The 24,756-nt window shown below is 46.6% G+C and overlaps 1 protein-coding gene and 1 long non-coding RNA gene across 3 annotated transcripts in view; one reads left to right on the top strand and one right to left on the bottom strand.

Moving 5' to 3' along the window:
- SPIDR (scaffold protein involved in DNA repair) overlaps positions 1 to 24,756 on the bottom strand; it is a 3,076,965-nt gene that overhangs the window by 1,418,599 nt on the left and 1,633,610 nt on the right. The window lies entirely within an intron of this gene.
- Positions 22,643 to 24,756, top strand: part of LOC138497496 (uncharacterized) — a 405,756-nt gene continuing 403,642 nt past the window's right edge. The window contains exon 1 of the long non-coding RNA XR_011278599.1: positions 22,643 to 23,163. This is a non-coding gene — a long non-coding RNA (uncharacterized lncRNA). The remainder of the gene's footprint in view (positions 23,164 to 24,756) is intronic.

Genomic DNA, 24,756 nt, shown 5'->3' with positions numbered 1-24,756 from the left:
GCAATTAACATGCCTGCTGCTTTTCTTTTTATCCATTATTATTTAAGCAGCCCACAGGTGCCTGCGAGCGTTTTGTAAGAGAGGGGGAAGGGGCAAACATTATCCTGAAAAGGGCCTCCACAAATCTTCAACCTTCCCTGGTCAGAAACTTCCTGCGCTGTTCGCATAATGGGCAAGTGCCTCATCTCACCTAATTTGGGCAGCCGGGTCTGTGGTTCAGGAGACTGAGGCAACCCCCACAGGAATCTATGTCTGTTCCCATGGTCATGGGTTCGACTCCTGGAATGCCCTCAGCATGAAAGTCCTTGCGGCATCCTTTCTTCAGCTTTACAGGGATAACATTTTCATGTTCGCATGAGTATCGCTTTTCTCCATTCCCTTAGTAGGGCAGCCACATTTTTTCCCAGTTTGTGTTTTCAATCACACCCCTACCTTGGTGCTCGCAGGGAGAAGGGCCTTGGAGCTTAGTAGCTTATATCAGTCTACAGGGGTCTTGTAGTTAACAGACCTAACTGAAGACTGTGTCTCTGCTCGATTGCCTCTTAGAGGTTTGGAATTTAAATTCCTCTGCCTGGGGACATTTCAGAAGCTCATGTCCCAGGAGTGGGGGAAAGGGCATTTAGATTGCCCCATGCCAATGTTTGGCTTCACGTTTGTTTTGCCTATGCTAGCAACTCTTGCAAGGCTTTATGCTCGGTTGCTGCTGGGGTTGGGCAACATTTTCCTGATTTTTTGTCAAACAGGATTTTGCCTCAACCTGTTTCTCTTCCAATCTGGAGGACAGGAGATCCAGAACCTGCTTGCTTCATTCTTACAGGGGGTAGTTTTCATGTTTTCCCTTTTATTCGCTTAGTGTGTTTTATGCTATCGTGGGACCTGTGAGACGTAATTCCAACATTTCAATAGGACCCAGAGATGCCTTGAGAGGCCTGTTCCATGCTCTTTGAGCACGTATGATACAGCAGCGTGAAACCTTATCAACTCCAATTCCGCCAGATGGTATGACATGTCCTCCAGAGTGAAAGATTGCTGAGCTGGGTAGGGGGTATTAGGGAGAATTCTCAACATGTTCTAACTCCCTTCACCTTAGAGACCCTCAGCAACTTTGCTGGATTTTTAGGACTTGATATTTTTTACCTGGAGAGAGCGTGAGCCTTTTTCCCACTCTCTCATGTATTTTGATATCTGTTTTACTCTTGTGTTTTCTTTGGTTATGGAGAGTTAGACAACTCCATAGGCATCATCTTTTCATTTGTGTCACACAGCACCCTCAGTGAAGTGGCACAGGGAAGCCTTTCAGGCTTTTCCCAAGGTTTAAATACCTTCTCTGGGATAAACTACTGGTTTCCCAGAGAAAGTAATGTGAAATTGACTTTACTAGTCTTTTTAAATTCCTTGGCCCCACACACCCTATCTTTCAATAGAGTGCTGGAGGGGTTACTTAGTATCCCCCGTGTCTAGATACTCATGTAGCAGTCAAATGCTACCCTTTCCTCTCAGAATAGCTGGTGGCAGTGGATTTACAATGAGCTACCATGATTTTTCCCAACCGCAAACTATTCGTAGCTCCGCTAGCGTTAAATCGTGCGAGCCATGTTTTTCAAGATGGCATCTGAGCCCCCTTTGTTTAAACAGGTCCCGGTTTTCCTTTTTTGCCATTTCTTTTTGGAAAGGTCCTTCTAGAGTTTGTCTCTGCGCGCCAAAACAGGTTTGGTCCCTCTGTTCCTTTGCCTTTGGCGGGCTTCAGGAGTGGCGCCCGAGTGTCTGGGGTGGGCAGGAAGTGAGGGAGGTGCTTGAAACTCCCTGTGCTTAGTCTCCTAGGAGACCCAAATGCACTCTGTGGTGATTGACTGGCTGACTGTCCGGCAAGGACAGCCACCCTGCTGGGTGAGTGACAGCTAGGCTGGAATTAATGGGAGAGAAGTGAATAAAAAGCCAGTCTCTTGGCTTGGAAGGCAGAGTCGACCACTGGAACGAAAGAACTAAAGACCAGCTTGAAGGGGACGGCTGCTGCAACTCCTGGACCGTTGGTTTGCCCGTTGAAGCCCTGCTGCAGGTCTGAATCGCCAAGTTCACCTCAACAGAGAAGCCCCCACAAGGACGATTTCTCCCTTTGAGTTGGTGGGACCAATCAACTCAACCACAAGCCACCTGGACACCTTATCTCGGAGCTGGTTATATTTTCCTCAGAGTGCAGGAAACTGAATAACCAGGGAGAGGGACACCAGTTAGTGGGCTTGACTTACAGCTACCGGAATCGAAGATTTGCCAGTTGCAAGCTTTTTGACCAGTCCCAGTGCAGTGCAGGAGTCCCCAGATGTCCTCCCTCTTGTCCCCACGGCTGAGGCCCAGGAACAGTGGGATCTGCAGGAACTGCCAGCAACAGAAGTCATCAGCTGCCTCTTCTTCATTTGTAAGGTACTGTAAAACCAGACAGAGTACTTACCTCTCGTGGTGAAAGTGCTTGAAACTTTCCCAACTCACAGGGCTAATCAGCCTGTGACCCAACAAATGATTCTTCTTGCGCCAAACTATTCCTAAGAACTTTTACAGAGACTTTTCCGTTTAACTACCAGAACTGCTTTGTGCTATCCAAGACTTTTAGCCCATTGACTTTGACCTAGCCTATTAAATTGAATTGACTCTTCTGGTGGACACTAAATATTTGCACTATCTAAAGAATATTGTAATCTTTCATGTTCTAATAATCTTTACCTTTTACTCCCCTTGAAAGGTATTTCTGAATTGGTATTGAAGTGTATTTGTGTGTATGATATAATTGCCTCCTTCTATTGAATGTTTTATAATTGAATGGTTAATAAATTAATAAGTATTTTTAACCAAATAAAACTTGATCAAGAGTTTATTTGAACACCTGTGGTTGTAGACCTCTGTGTAACATCATTACAGCTCACATTCCCTTTTGAGATAAGCCTGGCTACTTCATAGTCTAGTCATAGTTGTCTGTAGTGGTCCCAGAGGGTACTGCATTCAAACTTTGCCTAACAAGGGGTTAATACCACCCTTCCGGATCTAAGTTTCAGTAATAGTGCCTGTTGGCTTCTGTCTGCACTATTGTCCCTTCCATCGGATATACAGCTGGGGCTCGGGAGACTATTTTTAGCAAATATGACCAGTCTTGATCACACTGTCATGCACATCAATGATTGACTCCAAAGTGCTGGGTGTCACAAATGTATTCCCTCGCCACGGTGAGCCAAATCATACTCACCTGTTAGAGACTAATGAGGAGTTTCTTCCCCCATTCCCTTCAAGGGGATTTTTCAATAACATTGCATACAGTCTGTTTACCCTTATAGCGGTTGAGTCCTGCAACCACTCCCCATTCCGCAAGGCTATTTTCTTTTAGCTGTACCATCCCCGCTTAGTGTTTTTTCACAGTGTTTTCTTTCTGGAAATGACCTGGGTGGTAAACTTGCCTTTTTCTTCTTTCAAATTTGGGATTTCAATTGCTTCTGAAATGTCTGTTTTTGGTTTCCATTTGATGAACCCTGTGACATAAAGGATTTCAAATTGCCCGTTTACAGAAGAGGTCTCCACAATATTTGCTTCTCCATTCCCCATTAATATTATTATTATGATGGTATTTATTCACTGCGGACCTAGCTTCAAGAAGCAATGGAGCGCTTTACAGATGTATACAACAGAACAGATACATAACAGAGCGCTTTTCAAAGGTAACAAAAGAGCAGATATACAGTGGTGGTAGGATACAGAGAGGCACAGAGGAGGGGTCGGGTGGCGGAGAGGGGCGGGCGGCATCTAGCGAGTCAGGTGGCGCAGGGGTGACGTGATGGCCTAGGTATTGAGGAAGAGAGACTCCTTGAAGAGGTGGGTCTTGAGTTATTTTCTGAATTGTAGGAGCGTGGGGGCAAGTCTGATGCTGACAGGGAGGAGGTTCCATAGTCTTGGGACGTAAGCAGATGCGGCTTGTTTTCTAGTCCTTTCATTTTTGCAGCTGTGGACTTCAAGTCTACACAGGTCATGGCTTCTGGTGGTTTGCTGTCCGCTGGAGATGCTGATTTTCTCAGCGAGGTAGCTGGGTGACCCGAGTGCGACTGCCTTATAGATGATGCAACAAGACTTGAAGATGATTCATGCATACAGTGGGAACCACTGAATGTCGATGAGGTCCGGGGTGATGTGGTTGTATCTGCATAGCCGCTTGATGAGGCGTGTAGGACACTTCTTAGGGGCACATGGGAGGACGACGGGAGGCATTTGAGGAGGGAATTGCCTCCATCCAGTTGGGGTAGGACCAATGTTTGAACTGTGTATTTAAGGCTGTCTAGCGTGAGTAAGTGTGGTGGTGGACCTTTAATCAACTTAACCCAAAACAGGCCCACCACTCAAGAAGCAAGTACACAGTTGTAAATAATGCAAGTTAATTGTACAAAGCTCTGGGGAGTGGTTAGATGGTTTTGCAGGACCAAACTAACCCAAGTCTCAACAATACAACATCAGTTGCCAGATTATATACTTTTGCAACAATAAAAAAAAACGCTCGTATACACTTTTATTAACACCCATCCCCAAATATGATTGGAAAAAACCTCTTCAAAGAAATACCATCTTTCCCCAATCCATCCATTTTCATTGGTCAGGCTTATCTTCATTATTATCTTCAGATCATATTCAAAACTCAGCCTTTCATCCTTCCGAGGTCGATAAATGAGCACCACACACCGTGGGTAATAATAAGCAGCGCTCGGATACCTGAGGGTTTGTAGCGCTATATAAAAGCCGAATTATTATTATTATTATTATTATTATTATTATTAAAACACACCTCTTCTTGGGATTAGTTGTAGTAGCTCCTGACATTGGTACATTGTTTAAATATTAGTATTGAAAACATAATTAATTGCTAGCAATAACTAGCAATGAATGGTCTCGCTGATGTATTTTAGCACATAGAGGAATGTCTGCTTAACCATTATTTCCCTTGAACTATGGATAGCCATCTCCATTCCACAGACTTATGGCACCTTAATCTAGTTGGGGCAGCGGGGTTGGGCTTCTTTTCTTAAAGGGGTAGTGTATCGAAGCACAAGACACAACGCCTCCAAAACACTGAGTGTAGCTGCAGCTCCTCACAATGACCAACCGCTCCAGCGACTGCCGCAGACTGAACTCTGCCCGAACTCCGCGCGCGCTCCGCGCTCAGGGCTAGTTTTTAAGTTGGGTTGGGCTTCTTTTCTTAAAGGGGTAGTGTATCGAAGCACAAGACACACCGCCTCCAAAACACTGAGTGTAGCTGCAGCTCCTCACAATGACCAACCGCTCCAGCGACTGCCGCAGACTGAACTCTGCCCGAACTCTGCGCGCGCTCCGCGCTCAGGGCTAGTTTTTAAGTTGGGTTGGGCTTCTTTTCTTAAAGGGGTAGTGTATCGAAGCACAAGACACAACGCCTCCAAAACACTGAGTGTAGCTGCAGCTCCTCACAATGACCAACCGCTCCAGCGACTGCCGCAGACTGAACTCTGCCCGAACTCCGCACGCGCTCTGCGCTCAGGGCTAGTTTTTAAGTTGGGTTGGGCTTCTTTTCTTAAAGGGGTAGTGTATCGAAGCACAAGACACAACGCCTCCAAAACACTGAGTGTAGCTGCAGCTCCTCACAATGACCATCCGCTCCAGCGACTGCCGCAGACTGAACTCTGCCCGGGTCTACACCCAGATGGTAGATTTGTAGGAAATTGTTGTTTATATGTTGCTGCAGTTGCGCAGCTACTGCTTTCTCAATGATCTTACCTAGGAACGGAAGATGGGTGATGGGCGATAGTTACCTAGGTTGCCAGAATCCAGAGTGGGTTTCTTTAGTAGAGGGAGGATTTGTCCGGTCTTTTGGTCGATTGGAAGGTGCCTTGAGTTAGGGAGCTGTGGATGATCTCCGGGTAGTGAAGAGAGCTTCTGCTGGGAGGGTCTTGAGGATAGATGCTGGGAGGATGTTGTCGGTATACGATGTGGCTTTGAGGGCGTCGAGGGTTTCAATAAGGCTCTCCGTAGAGAGTGTCTTGAATGTTGTCCATGGTGTGGAGATTTTGCGAGGAGGGACGTGATGTAGGTCTGTGGATGCAGAGCTGGTGTCTATGTGCTGGTGAATCTTGCAGATTTTGTCGATGAAGGTGTTCATGGTGGTGGATTTTTCGATGGAGTGTGGTATGGCAGGGTTGGATAATGGGTTGATGCAGTGCTTGAATGCTTCGAAGAGGGCTCTGCTTTTGTTGTTGGCTTCTGCTATGGTGTTCTGATAGTATAAGGCCTTCGCTGTGTTGATTAGTTGTCAGTGGGTTGCTTAGAGTTCCTTGAGGAGTGCCAGGTTGGATGCGATCAGGAGCAGCGCCAGGTTTTCTCTTGTTTCCTGATGACTCTTTTGCTGAGGTTAAGTTCTTGTGTGTACCAGGGTGCTGATGGTTTTGGTTTGAAGGTGTGTTGTCAGAGGCTGAGAGGGTGGCACTGAGTGCTTCCAGCAGAGAGTCGCAGTTTGGTTGGGGGTGTTTGGTCCATTTGAGGTCGGGGTTGGCAAGGTCTTCCTTGAGGGCTTCCACCAGGACGTTCTTGAAGGACCTGAAGGTTTGTCTGCTGGGAGTGCTTGACTGGGGTGGTGTGCCAGATGTTGGAAGGCATGGCCAGGTGGTTAGACCAGTCAAGCGGGAGAGGAGAGCTATAGTGAAGGGTGGTGATGATTAAGTCAAGGATATTACCTTTCTCGTGCATTGGGTCTTTCATGTGCTAAGGGTGTCGAGAAGGAAGAGGAGAGCTTCCGCAAAAGGTTTGGTTGCCTGGGAGGTTGAAGTCGCCTAGGAAGATGTTGTTGGCATGCGTGAGGGACATGGTGGAGACCAGGTCGGTGAAGTCTCTGATGAAGGTGGTGTTGGATTTGGGTGGTCTGTAGATGAGATCGAAGGTGCCTGTGTCCGTCAGGTACAGCAGGAAGAGGCAGGAGAGGACTTCGAAGGAGTCTATGTTGTTGACGTCAAGTCTGGTGCAGGGCCGCCTATCTTGTTCAGCCGGTCTCTGTGTTGGATGTTGTAGCTGCCGGGGACATTATGTTATCATATTTATTTATGTCACCGTATTTAAAGTTGCTCTGTGAAACGTAGGCCTTTTATCCCTCTTTAGGATTCTCAAATTTAGGTGGGGTTTTCTACCTGTTATAACATGCACTGTCACCGCATTTAAAGTTGCTCTGTGAAACCTAGGCCTTTTCTCCCTCTTTAGGATTCTTAAATTTAGGTGGGGTTTTCTACCTGTTATAACATGCACGGTCACCGTATTTAAAGTTGCTCTGTAAACCTAGACCTTTTCTCCCTCTTTAGGATTCTCAAATTTAGGTTTGTACTCTCTCCTGTCTTAGTTTGTCCTATCCCTCTCTTGCGATCGCCGCATAAGTACCGTCCTGTGCCACTCTCCTACTCACTTGCCTCTCGCTGTTCTTGTCTGCCTACTGCTGGACCCCCTCCTCTCCCACCTACTCTATGGTGCTCTCTGTCTCCCACATCTTTTCAAACTGTTTCACTATTGACTATCCTGCTCTCCTCACTAAATCTGGTAGGAAAAAGTTTAAAAAAGGACATCCTGGTCTCCAACCCAGGCCTCCCTATCGCGGACACCTACATCAGCGCCTCCGCCAAGGAAACTCTCACTAGCATCCTCTTGTCGTTCCTTCTCCAGATCTATGGACCCCACATATGGTCTCTGTTCTCTCGCCTTTCTCCTCTTCTCCCATTAATGGTGGTACTCGCTGGGATGCCCTCCTGGACTCCTTCCTTTCCTCTAAGGTCATCATTAATGTCTACTCAAATGGAACCTTCTTAGTGCAAGATCCTCAGGCCAACCTTCATCTCTTTGATAGACGCTTTCCGTGCCTCATCAACTTCCTTTCTTCTCCTGCTGTCCCCTCCCCCCCTTCCTTGGCTACCTTGCCTACCCCCTCCCTCTCTGCCCCCTCTCGGGCGCTTTCTACACCTCCGCAGGGTGTACCTCTATTCTGTACCCCTCCCCGGAAGTCCTTCAAGGAGGGCAACCTTCTCCACATTGCCACTCTTAACGCCTGCTCCGCTGTCAAACACTCCTCTGACATCTGCCGCCTGCTTGAAGAACTTGACCTCGATGTCCTCGGTCTCACTGAGACATGGTTTACGGCCAGCTCCGTCACCAGCTTTGACACGCTCCTACCTGATGGCTACAAGATCCTCTCCGCACCCAGGCCCAACCGATCTGGTGGGGGCGTAGCCCTCATCTTCCCTGAGTGGATTCCTGCCTCTGTCATTCCTACGCAGGGCTACTCCTCTTTTGAATGCCTCGTCTGCAGGCTCTCTCTCTCTCACCTAGCCATTCCCTTACTGTGGCTACTATCTATCAGCCACCTGGTCAGGTTTCTTCCTTCCTCTCTGAGTGGGCGGACCTCTCCTCTTCACTCCTGGTCTCAACCACTCAACTCCTCCTCCTCAGAGACTTCAACATCCACCTGGATGCCTCCTGTCCCCCCTGTGAACTCTTTCACAACCTCTGCGACTCCCTCTCCTTCACTATTCTCCCCTCTTGCCCGACTCACTCTGAAGGGCACACTCTCAATGTTCTGATCTCTTCAGACCTTCCCCTCTCTATCCCTCTCTCCACTCCTCTCTCCTGGGGTGATCACTTTCTCCTTTCCTCCCACCTCACCCTCACCACCCCGCAGGCCAAGCCACCTCCGTCACTGCCACCCACCTTCTCGGTCACACGACCCATGAATCGCGTGTCAGTTGAGGCTTTTGCTGCCACCTTCTCACCTCCTCCTCCCCACTGGCCGACTCTCACCCTGACACAGCCCCCTCCACTCTCCACTCTGCTATAGCTAATACCCTTGACATCCTTGCCCCTGTCATGAGAATCCGCCTGAAGCCCAAAGCCAAGTGCAACTCCTGGTACGTCTCAGACCTTGTCAGCCTAAAACGTAAGTGCAGGGTTGCCGAGAGGAATAGGCGTGCTTCAAGTTCATCCTCTGACAAACTGGCCTACCGCCTGCTGCAAAGGCAATACCGGCTCTCCGTCCTCACCAAGAAGAGAGCTTATATCTAAGCCTGCATATCTCTGTGGCATCGAACAACTCGGCTGAACTCTTTAAAATCTGCAAGGAACTGGCCAATCCTGCTGCAGTCTCTACCTCTCCTGTCCTTCCCAGGCCCTCTGCACGGCATTGGCCTCTCACTTCACTTCTAAAACTCAGGACATCCTGTCCTCACTCTCCTCCTCTCACCCACCTCCCACTATTCCCTGCTCTTCCTATGGCCCTTCTGCTGCCACCCCTCCTCCCTCCTTCTCTACCTTTCCCCTTTTCTCTCCAGATGTGGTTTTTAGACAAGTCTGATCTATGAAAGTTTTGTCGAAACTGGTTCACCCCTGTCCCTCCAAAACTATCAAGGATCACATTGACTCCCTAGCTCCTGCCCTCGCAGATTTCTGCAATCACTCCTTCGCCACTGGAGTCTTCCCTTCCCCCCTGAAGCACTCCCTTGTGCACCCTCTTCTTAAGAAACCCTCTGCCGACCCCTCCTGCCCAGATAACTATCGCCGAATCTCCATAACTCCCTTCCTGGGCAAGCTCCTGGAGAAACTGGCCATCTCCCAACTCAATCTCCACACTGAATCTGTTGGTTGTCTTCATGACCATCAGTCTGGCTTCAGAGCTGCCAGAAGCACGGAAACTGCTCTCCTGAACATCCGTGAAGACCTGCTCTCCAACCTCGACTAACACCCCTTGCGTTCTTATCCTGATTGATCTCTCTTCTGCCTTTGACACTGTCAATCATGCCATCCTGCTCAACCGTCTCCGTGATAACCTGGGTTTCACTGGTCTGGCTCTGGTGTGGCTGACTTCTTTCCTCTCCGACCGACCCTCCCAGGTCCAACTTGGGTCCTTCCTCTCCGACATCTTTTTCTCTATCTGTGGTGTCCCCCAGGGATCTAACCTCTCTCCCTGGCTGTTCAACCCATATCTGGCACTCCTTGCCCACCGCATCGCCACTCTCTGTCCCAACTTTCAGTGCTATGCAGATGACACCAAGCTCATTTTCAGGCTACCCTCGGCCTCCTCCTCTCCTTCCCTCATCTCCGACTGTGTGTCTGCCATCTAGGATTGGTGTGCTGCCAATGACCTCTGCCTAAATGCCAGTAAAACTGAGATTCTACTCATCGGCACGCCCACTCCCTCCTTCCCTGCAGCTCTCTGGCTGGCCTCTCTTGGCCCTCCTCCCACTCCCACCTGCAAGGCAAAAAACCTTGAGGTCACCTTCGACTCTGCACTCTCTTTCTCCCCCACATCTCTGACGTCTCTAAGAGGTCACACTACCAGCTGCACCTCCTTAGAGGTATTCTTCCTTTCCTTTCCTTCCCCCAGAAGCTCACTGTCTCCAGAGCCCTGGTCCTCTCCAAGCTGGACTACTGTAACATCATCTATCTAAATCTTCCTGCCTCCACTCTGCGCCCTCTGCAACTTATCCAGAACAGGACTGCGAGACTTGTCCTTGGCCTTAAGCCCAGGGATCGTATCTCTCCAGGACTGAAATCTCTGCAATGGCTTCCAGTGGCTGCGAGGATTAAATTCAAAATCCTCTGCATTGTACACAAGGCCTTCTGGGGTCTGGGGACGAAATACCTTCAACTCTCTCTTCCTAAATACCTTCCTTCTCAAGCTCTTCGCTCATCTGCCTCCAACTCCCTCAGGGTCAGTCGCTTCTCCAAGCAACGAGTTGGTGGCAGATCACTCTCTTCGGCAGGGGCGCCTCTCTGGAACAGCCTTCCTGCCTCACTGAAACTCGAGGAGAACCACCTCCGGTTCTGGAAACACCTCAAAACCTTCCTCTTTGCTTCTGCTTTCTCTCCTCCCCTCCCTTGCTGAACTCCTGCACTGCACTGGTTACCTGGCCACCCTTCTGATCTCTGGCCCAGGCCCTGTCAACTGCCCACCTGCACTGCCTCCCTGGCAACCTCTGCACTTGGGGACTGTTTTCTGTATCCCGTCAGTCACCTTTCCCGCACTTTCTCCGCACTTCCTTGCACTTGCCTGTTTTTTATGTATTTTATTATCTTATTTATTCCACTTCCCATGTACTGCACTTTCCCCCCTCCCTTTCCCCCCTTGCACTCTTCCTTTCCCCCCTTCCCCTGCACTTGCGCGATCTGAATTACACCTGGCCTAGTAAGATCATTGTCTGTCCTCCCTTTGTCCCCCCCCCTTGCCTCGTCGCACCTTGTAACACTTGTGTATAGGCGTGTTATAAATGCCACATCATATCATATCATATATCATATATCATATCATCCCCTTTCATACAATCAATAACTATTAATAGGAGGTGGTTCCAACATCATCCACTTTGTCTCATTTCATGCTCTCCAATGAGGAAAGCATTTTTCATTATTTGCCTGATCTCATTTAGATCTGGCTAACTCAAAATTGCATTTCAAATGTTGCTTCAGGGTCCCCTTTTCTGACATCTCAAACGTTCTACTAGTACCCACAGTTGGTATGTCTTGTAATGTTCTTTCTGTTTTTAACTTGGTTGTAACAACCCACATATAAAGACTTCAATAAGCAGATGTTGAGCTATAGTGTACTGTTGAAATGTACACTAGCAAAGACAGGGACTCCAATGTTCGCTTTACAGTGTTTTATCATCATTAACCTAAAGTATTGCATAACAGGTGGTTACATGGTTTTACACTTACATAATAGGACGCCTCTGGTCTTGACATAGAATGACTAATCCCCTCATTATCATGAGTGGGTGTTTAGATTCTAGGTACAGAGGCAAGTATTATCTCTCCCACACTCCCAGGTTGGTAAGATTACTTATTGCCTTGCGGATGTTGGGGGGTAAGGAGTTAGCAATTGTGAGGGTTGCCCTGACTCAAAATCCTTGTCGCAAGGTATACCCCCTTTTCCCGTTCTCAGGATGACATATCTCAGGACATTTGGAATACAGCATCTACCATAAATATTATGTCAATCCTTCCTCTGTCTCCTCATTGTCCACCAGAGGCTTACAAGATTCTTCCTCCTCTCCTAATTGTGACTCCCCCATCCCGGTCATTGAAATGCCTTCAAACACTCATTAATTCTTTCTTAGTAGATGTTTTGTTTGCATGCCATCCCTATATCCTGTCTCTAGAAGGGTTTACGGGATAACAGTTGGTGTCAATAGATTAATAAAATGTTCTTTTCTCCATTGTACAATAGTTTATATACATAGAGCTTTCCAAGTAGGAATTGAGATACATAAAGGGTGTCCAGACGGAGGTCACTTAAACTTAATAATTTGGAACCCCCAATCCCCATTTATTGATGGCTACAATGATCAGGTCAAAGTGTATAGACGCCCAAAATGTTTGATTAAGGTTTTCGATGCCTTTGATTTTTACCTGACCATTGCTTTCAAAGGTGGTTGATAATGATTAGTATACTCGGTTTACTTCAAGGAAATTTACACAAGGTGGGGTTGTTCAATGGCCTCAGTCCTCAATAAGGGAGTTCAATAACCAGCGAATAGAATTAAAGTAACTCAGTCGTAAACTGAGGGAGATACCAGAGTGCAGTGTAGTTTCTATGGTGATTTAACATGATAGTCCTGGTCACCTCCACGGCCCTAGCTATATGCAGGATACAAGACACATTTAATATATGCGACCCTCTTGGGTTGCTTTTAAGTAAGCCTGCAATTGGGACGGTTTACACTTTCCTTGCCCTCTTCCCAACTATACTGTTCCCTAGATTTACTTTGTCTACCAATGCATGGCTTTGTTTGGAAATGGACGAAAAGATTAAATCTAAAATGCTGGATCCACGTTTAGTGTGCATTCGGCATAGTAGATTAGACCGAAGCCCATAATACCAAACAGGGGATCAAGAGTTGCGGGGGTGTACTCTGCTCTCTCAGTTCGGTATTATGGGCAGCAGGGGCTGCAGGGGTGTCCCCCGCATACATTAAAGGCAGTGCGGGGACAAACTGCCACAAATCCCAAAAGATCAAATTACAAAATGCAGGCAAGGGGGCTCCGTAATTTTGTTATTCTATCTTTTGGGATAACGTACATCCGCTATGTCCCACCCATTGCTACATAACAGGTATTCCTCTCCTTATCGAGTAAATATTTATTTCATTTACAGATCCTCACATTTCTGTCCATACGTCCTGCCCATCTTTTAACTAAATAGTCACCATCAAGATTCAAGGACTGTACTTTCATATACCTTAAATGAGGTTGCAAGTATTATGGATTTCAAGTGTTAACACAAGCATAAAAGAGCATCGCATTTCCTGCTTTTTTTTCAAATCAGCTGTGAACAACATAGTCTTCCGTTTACCACAGAACAATGGTGGTTTCCTTGGACGGGATAGTGCTTCCCTTTGCCAGACTTGTTGAAAAGGGTGCTCTTTTGAATTTCAGCTTGAGAATGGGGGATTCATCTGTTAAAAGGATACATATTCCTAAACTAATGAATTCCCTTCTCTGGAGAAGGTTGGTGCAGTTCCTGCAGGTCTTTATAAAAAAATGTTGAATGAAATTGATCAATGTTTTCATCAAACTAACATTTTCCTCCACCGAATGTTTTTCTTCCCGTGATTAACTATGCTTGTCAGGTAGTTGTGCGGCCATACCTCCCACGAATAGAAAGATCATACAATTTTTTATCAGAACTTTACTCAGTAGGGACAGGTCTTCATGTACAGTTTATGGCCAAATATCTAATAACAATGTTGATCGTTTCCACAGCACCTATGAGAATGTTTCTCCCACTTCTACGTCTAAATTAAACAGCATTGTCTTTTCCCTTTGGAACTTTACTTAGTTTCTTAAAAGAGTACTAATAATATGTGATGTTCTATCAACGTGATTTGGTATCTTTTGTATCTCCCACTCACACAGTTTTATCATTATCCAGCTAACTATGGATTACGAGTGGAGAACATAGTTGAGATGACACTTCGCAGGATTATCGATTTTGGGATATTATGTCTTCCTGATCCTGTTTCTTGATGAGAAGAATGTTTGTTTGGTTCCTGAGTTGTAAAGAAGGGAAGAGGGCTGACTGAAGGGTCTCTTGTTCCCTAGTGCTTATGGTGATTGTTTGTCCTGGGGGGGTCATGATCCTGGACCAATGAAAACCTCCCTTTCCGGTCTTTCCCGCAGAGCAGTCAACACTACACTAAACGGTTTATTAAAGTGTCTTTTTTTTTTTGCTGATGGACAAGTAAATACAGAAGATAATGCATAGTACATGCCTCCTGTCTTTCATAGAATCTAAACCGCCACACACAATATGGAGGGGCATTAGCCATTGTCTTTGTAAAAAAAACTATCATTAACACTAAAGTGGGATGACTTGCCTTTGGGGTGTACAAGAAAATCGTTTTGCTGTTTGCTATGACAAACTGGCTTTACCAATACAAATCGCTCTGCAAGGAAAGCGTGGTGAGTTACATGAACTCCCCATATTGTTATGTGAGGGGGTGAGCCTCTAGGGACTTGGTTGGTCCAGCCGCTCCCTGATGGCCTCCCAGGAGATGGAAGGAGTGAGATCCCACAGGCTCTCCACTCCCACCTATGCGCAATAGTACACCCAACTAAGAGGTTAAAAATCTAATGCTTCCAATAGCCCCAAGGAAATAATATTAGGGATTTCTTCACAATAAATAGAACACAGTTCTCAGGCAACTTTGCTTAATGCTACTTTACTAACAGGAAACAAATTGGAGCATAGTATAGTCCTCGCTCCCACTGCCAGACCTGCTGCAGATACCAGAATAACATCCGCTAGGCCAAAATGCATTTTGCTAGGAAACGAGAGCGCGAAACCCACGCAAGAGCCCTGAAGACGTTCCGGAACTTACAGACAGTGGAGTTCGAATCACAACAGTGCTCATGGTCAGAGAAAGCTGCCATCAGAAGCCACAGATATCCATCCTGTACAATGCAAGCTTTGCACACAGATTCAAATGTCTATTAGAGACAGCACCACAAGTAAGAAACCAATATAAACCTTGTGAAAAAAATCATTGGAGCACCAGCCAATACAAAGGACCAAAACAAGTGCACATTCCTGAGATGCACTATAAAAGAGGAGGAAAGTAGAGAGGAGGCGTTTGGAAGGTAGCCAGTGTGCTTGCAAAATGTCTTTGGATACACAGGGACCACACTACCTGGGACGAGGTAGCCCAAGCCTGGGCCAGCTTGCGGCAACTACTATGGAGAGTATTAAACCTGAATCAATATCCACAAGAGGCCAGACTGCTGGAAGAGAGAGGACGGTCCAGGGTCAAGCTGAAATAAGCCTTAAGGGAAGTATTTCTTTAACCAGACCAACCCTTGGCAGGAAGGGGACACAATATGGACTGCCTGAAAAGGACCCTGAATGAGGGAAGGAGCAATACCCAATGAAGTGAAAGCTGTGAACCCAAGGTCTTAAGACATGCTGTGCAAACTGATGAAACCCATGGTTAAGGAGACCTTTTGTGCAGACTGATGAATCCCAAGTCCTAGGAGAAAACGGTTGAGCAAACTGACGAGGCGCATGGTCTTGGAGAGACTTGTTGACCTCAAGTAATCAAGGCAGGCTGTGAGAAGCAGAGTACCCATTTAAGCAACCCGAGGCTGAAGGCGAGCCTAATATAAGGAGCCTGATTCAAGGATCCTGAGAGCCAGGAGAGGTCTTCAAGGGGCTGGTGCAAGCAGGAAGACTGGAATAGTGAAGACTATGATCAAACCCTGGAAGCACTTTCCCAGGAGAAGTTGTTTGTTTGGCTTAGTTTCTGGCTCTTGGCTGAACATTGGAAAATGTGTGTTGAGCAAATAGGGTAGCTGGAAGGCTAAGGACTCCTCAAGATTAGATTTGGGACTTTCTGTTGGCCACATAGTTTTGACATTACTTTGTAGAACAGGGTGCCCTAAAGAGGGCAAATATTTGTAGGAGTAGATTAACAACTTTATAATTATAATTGGTTATTTATAACACGTTTAATACCCAGAGGTTTCCAAGTGTGGACCCGGGGATCGAATCTGTGTTGCTCTGGTCGTCTTGCTTCCAAGACAGGAGGCTTCCTAGTATGCATACATCTTTACTTACTGACACAACAGCAGCAAAGAAAAAAAACTTTTAAAACAAATAATGTCTTCAACTTAAAGTGAAAACAGTAGTTCAATGATAACAAAGGGAAGAATCCCAAACCAACATGGAGGCCAGGTCATGCCCTGCAGGCAACCAATAGCAGAAGCCCACCCCCATATAAGTCCTTTCTTCAAACACCAAATCCCCTTTCTTTGCTGCTGACGCCACAAGCTAAGTCACTCCCTTCAGTTGTGTACTTTGTTGCAAGTCAGTAGATACAGTTACATTACAGCACTGTGCGTTCAGCTTTGTGAGGCATAACTGTGTTTCCCCAGTGCATGGGTTCTTCACGGCCACTCATTAGTGTGTCCCTTTCGTCTTAGGCGCCCCTCCTTTTTACCTCAAACTTTAAGCTTTTAAATATATTGTACCTCCTCGTGTGCGACCGCTGCGTTATCTCTGCTCATGTGGCAGCAGTCGTACACGTGTGAGCTCCACCTCCGGGCGTTTGCTCTTTATATTACTTTCAGGCCTCATGCGCGGGCCTGCAATACAGTATGCGTGGGTGGCCGGACTGTTCCCTTCTCTCAGGAAGCTCTCCCGACTTTGGCTGCTGCACCCGCATTATGCGCTTGGCATAATGGCTGACAGGCCTTGCCTGTAATCTGGCTGCGAGTCATTTTCCTCACTTGCTGCTACATTTATAGAAACTGCTGTGATGAGCAGCTGTTGGCATTACGCCTGCTCTGAGTTTTACATTCAGCACCATTGCTGTGCCTTAGAGTTTTTCACTAGTATTAATCTGTATCTACAGGCCTGTGTCTACACTGTGTTTTCAGTCAGAGCCTTTGCTTTTGTAGTCAGTGTGTTCCATTCATTTTTCTTTTCCCTTCCCTCCCATATTTGTGGGTTCTGTCATCACGGTGGCTAATAAAGGGGCTGAGGACCCCCTCTTCAGCTGATGCCAATACCCGAGTAAAACCGTCTAAAAAAAGCCAGAGGTTGGGGGTGATGGTGTTAACAAAGGGTTGGAGAAGGTAGGCCTTCCTACCCAGCCTTCAGTGGCTCAAGTAATTCAAACTAGCATAGACTCTGCCCTTCAGGACCTAAATTCCACACTGGCCTCAGCCTTTGATAGATTAATAAATACAATTTCTGATTTTCACCCTCTGTCTGAGGAGGGTCCTTTGATGTTGGTGCATGTCCCCTGAAAGTGCTCTGCAAAATTCAAACATTTGGAAAGACAACTCAGTCCGACTAGTTCTCAAGGTCAGCCCCCTCCTCCTCCCCCTAGGGTAGGGGTCTAAAGCGTAAGTTGGTCCAGGAGGGTCCCCTTCAGTCACAACCAGCTCCACCTGGCCAAGTCATTCAGGGCCTCCTATTAGCGCCCCTTCAGTTCCCATGTCTTCTGAGGACAGTTTGGGGGATTCAGACTCTCCTCCTAAAAGACGTAAGAAGGGGGATCCCGTAGGTTTATCCCAGGGGCTGTTGTTAGACAGTGGGGTTACTTATTCTGACACTACTCTTATTCAGCATCCCAGGTCAGCGGAGTGACGCCCCTTGGATGCAGTTTCTGCCTTTTTGAATCATTGGGTTAGACGCCCCTTACACAAGGAGGATAGGAACAAGCTACATTCCGAGTGTCCCCGATCAGTCATCCCAGATAAAGTGGCCCTTATCCCAGACATCGACCAGTCCATGGTCTCATTCCCATCTCAAAAAGGGAAGGACCCCAAGAAGGGGGCTGATAAGGCCTGGAGGAGCTGCCAGGATAAGCTATTGATTTCTTAGGACCCTTGACACAGATTTTTGAGTTGTCAGAGGAGTCAGCGCTACCGGATTCTCCTGTATATGAGCAAGCCCTCCAGGGCTGGGTGCAGAGGGCGGTTTGCTCAGTAACACCAACACGCCATTTCCAAAGAACAGCGTAAGTCTCTCCTTATGCGCCTCGATTCCAAATTAGCAGATATGGCAGAGGGTGAGACTGGCCCCAACGCTCAAGGTGAGAGTTTCAATAAAGGCCTTTCTGCTTACGTGCATACCTTCACTGCCTTAGATAAGGCTCAGGTTAACATCAAAAAGGTTTTTGCCCCTAAGATTTATTGACATGGCTGGAAGGGGTAGAGCCCGCTCCTATGGCCGCTTTCCCCAGGGCTCTACCCATTACAGACAATATGCATCCGGAAGTACACACATTTCCTCCTCTGTTTGGGTAGCCCAAGCTGGGTTCCACTGGAGAGGACGTGCCAGCAGGGGTGCTTGTAGAGCAAGTAGAGCTCCAGGTAATGCCACATGTTTTAAATGTTTCTTCCCGAAAACGTTTAGGGGCAGGTTGGCCAGGTTATTTTCTCAGTGGGAGACGCTCACTTCAGATCCCTGGTTGTTGCAAACGGTAATGGGATTTCAAATACACTTTTATTCCCCTCCTTGTCAGCCCACACTCCCCATTCCCCTCATGTTTGGCAAGGCCAAGCAGAAATTAATAGATGCAGAGGTCAGAGATCTCATTCTCAAGGGGGCAGTGATTCAGCCTCTACATTTCTAAGCACAACATTTCTAGTCCCAAAGCCAGAGGAAGGCTTTTGCCCAGTTATACATTTGTGAGCCCTCAACTCATTTGTTGTTTATCAACACTTCAAAATGGAGGGGTAATCACCTCCTCAGGGACACCCTTCTCCCGGCGGATTGGATGGTCAAAACAGACCTCAAGGTAGTCCCAGTCTATCCTCCCCATTAGGAGTTTCTGCAGTTTCAATGGGGGTCTGGCACTTGGCAGTTTGCCTTCCTCCCGTTTGGCCTCTCATCAGCCCTCCGGTGCTTCACCAAGCTAATGAAGCTGATGATGGCTCACCTCAGGTCAAAAGGGATTCGAATAATTATTGACCTGGACGGCATGCTCCTTTTAGCTCAGAGTTTTCAGATTCTTCTGACTCATCTGAGTTTTAAAGTCTCTCTTTTACAAGCGTTGGGCTTTGTTATAAATGTGAAAAAGTCAATTTTCCAGTTTACACAATGTATCCAATTTCTGGGCTTCAGTATAGATTCCAAGCAGTACATCCTTCTCATTCCAGACAGCAAGCTCTCTAAAATACGGAAGGAAATCCGCCTCCTCCTCAAAAAAGGGAAGTCTCCCTCAGACAGCTAGCTAGGGTTGTGGGGATGTTGTCAGCCTCCATTCAAGCCTTCATTCCAGCACCCCTGTATTGCAGGGCCTTGCAACGCCTCAAGGGCAAGCATCTGCGCAAAAGTCTATCTTACTCTCAGTTAGTGGTTCTGTCTCTAGAGGCCAAGTTAAAACTCCTTTGGTGGCTCAAGCACATGGAGGCCTGCAATGGCAGGACGATTTCTGGACCCTCTCCGGATGTCATTCTGAAGTCAGATGCCAGGAGAGCAGGCTGGGGCGCCAGGATAGGGCAGGTGTCCATGGTCGGAAAGAGGTTGAGTTTAGAGAAGAATCTGCATATCAACTGTCTGGGCTCCTTTGCAGTCAAGAGTCTTCTCAAAGATTAGGGGAATTGCTGTGTCCTCCTTCGGATGGGCAATATATCAGCAGTTTGTTACATAAACCTTCTGGGGGGGAACTCGCTTCAAAGCTCTGGTGGATTTAACGAGAGAATTCTGGCATTTTTGCCTGGACAGGAAAATTATATTGAAGGCGGAGTATCTCCCAGGTGTCAACAATGCAGTAGCAGACTGGAATTCCAGGCATCTTCAGGACAGGAGCGACTGGATGTTGGACAAAACTCTGTTTGCCAAGATCCTTTCTCTCTGGGGTCCGATTCGAGTAGACCTTTTTGCCAGGTGCCCCGTTTTTTACAGTTGTAGACCCGACCCCAAAGCATTAGCAACCAACGCTTTCCTCCAGGATTGGTCGGTTCACCTGTCCTATGCTTTTGCCCCGTTCACCATGGTAGCCAGAGTACTGGTTCAAGTGTGCAGACAGGCAGCAACACTGGTAATGGAGACTCCTTTTTCGCCCTCTCAGGTGTGGTTTACAGCCCCATTAGAGTTAGCAGTGGATGCTCCTCGTCTTCTCCCTCTCCACCCTCAGCTCCTAACAGACCCGCTCGGTCGCCCCTCACAGCTGGTCCTTCAGGGGTATCTCTCCTTTATGGCTTGGAAGATTTCAGCTCTTCCTGGTGCTTCAAGGGACTTTCTCAGGACTATCTGCATCATCAAAGACTTCTGGGCAGCTTCTACTAAGTCAAGCTACTCCTCAGCATGGAGCCACTGGGTTAGCTGGTGTGTGGCTCAACACTTCGATCCCGTTTCTGTGCCTCCAGAAGAAGTGGTAAATTGTTTTGGTTCAATTATTCAAAGAGGGCAAGGCAAACAGAACTATCAATGGGTTCAGGTCAGCCATTTCAGCAGGACATGCATTAGTGAGGGAAACCAGTGGGTAGGCACTTCTTGGTGTGCAAGGACCTTAAATCTACTTGCATCAAGGTTCCAACTAAGGCTAGGTATTCCGTTTTATGGGATGTTAATATGGTCTTGGATTTGTTTCATTCTTGGCCTCATGATTGTCTTTGCAGCAACTTTTCCCCAAGCTAGCCATGCTATTGTGTCTCATTTCCATTAAGAGAGTTACTTTTGTTGTTCTAGAAGGACTAAGTGCTTGATTGCCTCTATTTCTTATCCAGCTTTCCCAGAGGATCAGAAACTTTGTGTGGTGCAATGCTTAAAATGTTTTGAATTAAGGACAGAGGGGCTTCGGCCTTCGGGTACCTCTCTGCTGCTCATTTCTTACAGAAAACCCCATAAGCCTGTGTCCATGGCCACTTTTGCCAGGTGGGTTAGGTGGGTCATGAAGAAAGCAGGAGTTGACACCTCGTCTTTCGTACCACATTCCATTGGGGGTGCAATGGCCTCTAAAGCCACTTTCCTGGGTGGGGGGTTGGGGGTCTGGAACAAATTTTAAAGGCAGCTGATTGGTCCACAGAGTGTCCACATTCAAGACATTTTATCATCTTGCATTTAACATGATGCAAGTGCTTTAAACTTGCATAGTATGAAGCCTCCTGTCTTGTCTTGATACAGAAGGGTTAATCCCCCTCCGTAACGTAAAAGGGGGTTTAAATTCTATTAAAGACAAGGAGGCGAGTATTGGCCCACCCACCAGAGGCGTAGCCAGGATTGTCTAGCAAATGGGGCCTGAAGCTAATATAGTTGGGCCCACTGCAATGACAAAAATATCTGTAAATGCCCACACAGAGCAGCTGAGTGGGCATTTACAGATTTTGGGTGGGCCTTGCCCCTCAGGCCCTACCCTTCCTACGCCTCTGCCACCCACCCACCCTTTCCATTTGTTTTGCATACAGCTGCGAGGTGAGGTGGCCCAAGCAAGGAGCTTCCTTCAACGTCCCAAGATGGCATGGGCTACAATGATCCCGGTGTTGGTTGTGGATCGTTTCTCCGTGCTACAACGTCTGGTCTTCAGTGCTGGCGTCTGGTGTGATGCAGCTGCAGAAGAGGATTTTGTGATTGATGAAAGGACTTATATGGTGGTGGTCTCTGCCTATTGGTTGCCTGCAGGGCATGGCCTGGCCTCCATGTTGGTTTGCGATTCTTCCCTTTGTTATCATTGAAGTACTGTTTTCACTTTAAGCTGAAGAAACGCATTTGTTTTAAAGGTTTTTCTTTGCTGCTGCGGTGTCAGCAAGTAATGCTTTATGCATAATACTCGCCTTCTTTTCTTCAATAAAATCCAAACCCACCCTCTCACGTTAGTGAGGGTGATTAACCATTACTGCATACACTAATTCCATAGAATACGCATTTGTTAAATGTGCCAGGCCCGTGATTAAGCAGGAGGTAAACACAGTATTAATAAACACTGCTGCATATCACTGTTACGCCCCCTCATAAGGGAAATCTTAACCAGCATTATAAAAAAATACCCCTTAAGGAAAGATACTTTTTATATTCTGAGCCAGGTGGTGGGAAGGCAGTGCATTGTGTTTTTCTGTTATCTAAAAAGCTTCATAGCTAAGCAAGAACGTGCAAAACTGGTATCGGAGCTCCTGGCAATAACGGGTTAACCCAGTGATAAAATAAATCTCATGGAACATTAATGCTCCTTGTCCATCGAACGGACAACTAACTGTTTTGCAGCCTTTTGTTTATTTGGGGAAAACAAGAAAAAATGTTGCTTTACTTAAACTGTTTAATGAAGTTTGATGAGATTAGAGGACAGCAAACAGCCCAGCCTGCGCAGTCATTAATAGATGGCTGTAGCCTTCGTGCCGCATCAGAGTACACAGCATCTGCTTTTGATTTCCACTCTGGCCTAAAATGAAAGTGCCTCCCCCACAATACTTTTATTATGAACTGTTCCCTCTCTCGGAGTTTTTTTTCCTGCTGGAAGCCGTTCATCCTTCCTACTTGCTGGAAGCCACCTGACCACTGCCAGGAAGAGGAATGCAAAACATTCCCAGGAGCAGCGGCTGACGTCAGGGCAGCATTCCTCCTCCCATCGGCCTGAAGAGTCTGGAAACTCCAGTCTCCAGCAGGGCTAATTGAAGACGATAACAGCTGTGTGGGCCGGCGCTGAATCACACACAAACGCCCTCTTCTGTGCGTGCTTTTGTGGAGGGATAATCTCTCTTTACACAGGGAAAGCAGGAGGAGTGAGTGGGCCTAGGCCGCGCCAACTGCGCCTTTAACCTGGATTTACTGTAAATTGCGGGGTGTCCACTTCCGCTCGGACTTGGACGCCGGAGCAGCGAAAGTGATGTACAGTAACTTGGCCTGAACTCTCGGTAACAGTCTGTATAGGAGCCAGGGTGGTACAGGCCTGGAGCCGGGCCCCCTCCTAATAAAAACATGGCAAGATGATTAAGGCACACAATCGCAAGGCGCGCTTGCCCACCATGACTTTTCAAAAAACGTATCCAAGCTGAGGAGCTGCTATTGTGTTCAGCGTCAGCCACCCGCCTGTTACAGGGTGCTCTTGTAACACATGTAATATAGGCAGCATGCGAGATTTGTATAAACGCCTGAAAAGGTTTCTCGTACTAAGCTCTATGGCACGATGTTATCACCTGTAAAGGGTAAGTAACTGTGTATGTGGATGTTTATTTTGTGCACTTCTTCCAAATATCTACATGGTATCGCGTACCATAAAGCACAAATGGCTTGTATTGCGTTGTTTTACATATTTTAGCAACACATTGGCGCAGCAGAAACCCGTATTAAAATAACATTCCAAGTTTCATATTGATTCTTCTTTACTAACCGAACATTTACACAATATATCAACAAGAGCAAGATCTCCCTTATCAAATTAAGCAAGATACCAATTATTACATGGGGTGACATTGTGACTCAACTACAGGTCCGACAATCAATATAGGTAACTTTTTATTTTTTACATCTATAGCACCTTACACCAAAGCGCTTCATAAATATTAATGAGATAGTACAATGTGATAATAGAATGTCAAACGGGAAACAACAGAAGAAAAAAGCAAAAGAATAGCAGGGAGGAGCGAAAACGAATTGATTCTACATAGAAGCATTAAGATTGAAAGTCAAGCAGCATAATGCACATTGCAAAACAAATGCAGGTCAGCCACAGACAAATATAAACGTTGAAGGGGACGCAGACTTAAAAAGTTACTGCAGTTTTACAAGTCCAACGCAGAAAAAGAATGCCAGTCACAGACCCATGAAACATGGATGGTAAATATGGGTGGAAAACAGACTGAAAAGACCGAACTCCTCAGGTTGAGCAAACATGAATGCCCTAGGCATGTGCAACTCTGAGTGGATGGTGCAGAGGTGGATATCCTCAAACTGCCCCACTAGGTAGGCCTCGGGGTCTGCTACGGGCCCATGACAGCCAAGCTCTGGAAGAGTCCTGGTGGGCAGTTTCTGTTCACTCCGTTTGCCTGTATCGAAAGAGGTTACCAGACCCCTGAGGAAATGTGTAAAGGCGCCCCAGACATACGAGAGAACATGATAAAAATCAATATCAATATTAGCCTATTATTCAAATGAATTGTATTTGCAGTCAAAGATTAAATTAGTCAAAATCCGTGTACTACATATTCTGAAACTACTAAATGACTGAATACACAAATCCTGGCATTCACTGAACTTAAGTACAAAATAAGGTCTCTTGAAATCAGAACGTAATCAATCTTATAGTACTGTTAAGCTGTTACTAAGAAAAACAAATACCCCAGTTCGGGGTTTCCTATTGTAAACCAGAGACTGAAAAGATCTTACATCTGTTTCAAGTGGCTTCTTGGTGGCAAGCTTTATAGCACCGATGGTGACTAAACGATTGATCAAGGATAGGATTTTGGGTAAAATTAAAACCTCCACCAAAAAACGCTGCAGCATTCCAGTCAAAGATTCCCAACTAAAAAGGTGTACACAGCCCTACAGATAAGGTGTGTATCGGCGACTTTTACACACTAAAAATTGGCAAATACTCCCAAAAAATAAAAACAGAGAGTAAAAATACTAACAAAAAAAAACAGGAAAAAGACCTGTAGAATCGTGCGCCTCTGCTTTCACCCTCACAGCTTCATGGATATGTTAGAACCAGTAGTGCACATAGTACCACAGGAAGAAACTACTATTTTAACTGCCTGATTGGAAGAAAGAAACATGTATCTTTTAATGTGCATGAATAA

Source organism: Ambystoma mexicanum, chromosome 5q, assembly GCF_040938575.1.
Source record: "Ambystoma mexicanum isolate Mex_15411 chromosome 5q, UKY_AmexF1_1, whole genome shotgun sequence".
Taxonomy (NCBI): Eukaryota; Metazoa; Chordata; class Amphibia; order Caudata; family Ambystomatidae; genus Ambystoma; species Ambystoma mexicanum.
The sequence above is the reverse complement of the archived record's forward strand: the minus strand, read 5'-3'. Positions and strand labels throughout refer to the sequence as shown.